Source organism: Wasmannia auropunctata, unplaced genomic scaffold (genome assembly GCF_000956235.1).
Source record: "Wasmannia auropunctata unplaced genomic scaffold, wasmannia.A_1.0 LD336078.1, whole genome shotgun sequence".
NCBI classification, from domain to species: Eukaryota; Metazoa; Arthropoda; class Insecta; order Hymenoptera; family Formicidae; genus Wasmannia; species Wasmannia auropunctata.
The window spans coordinates 824,677-825,113 of NW_012026812.1; the positions used below are offsets into that span (position 1 = coordinate 824,677).

General features: G+C 51.0%; 1 protein-coding gene across 1 annotated transcript in view; it reads right to left on the reverse strand.

Moving 5' to 3' along the window:
• LOC105449088 (zinc finger BED domain-containing protein 1-like) overlaps positions 1–437 on the reverse strand; it is a 6,157-nt gene that overhangs the window by 4,980 nt on the left and 740 nt on the right. The gene's annotated exons all lie outside the window — the stretch shown is intronic.

Below are 437 nucleotides of genomic sequence, written 5' to 3' on the forward strand. Positions count from 1 at the left end.
TCAGCGGCGCGATAATCCTTGACGTGGCAAAAGAAAAGAAATCGTTCTCGAACAGTAATCAATTCGGACAGTAATCAGTAACGTAACTACAGTTAGCATCGGCGCGATAGTACAAAAAGAAACGTGGCTCAGTACGACGCGAGTACCGAGGTCTAACGACGACCGACAATTTCAATCGCGAATCCACGCGTCAGACACAAAGGCGAAAACGAAAGACAAATGCCAAATCATTTATGCCGGACGCAACAAAATAGCGCGCGACGACACTAAGTAATATGACGAGGAGTACTCGCGGTTCGAGTACTCGCGCTCTTACAATAACGCTCGCACACAGGTGTGCGAGGGCTTTGCGGCTCACTCCCGACGACGATCCCCGGGTGGCTCGACTTACGATTCGCGGCACTCCCGATAGCTCACGGCACAATTCGCTGAGAATC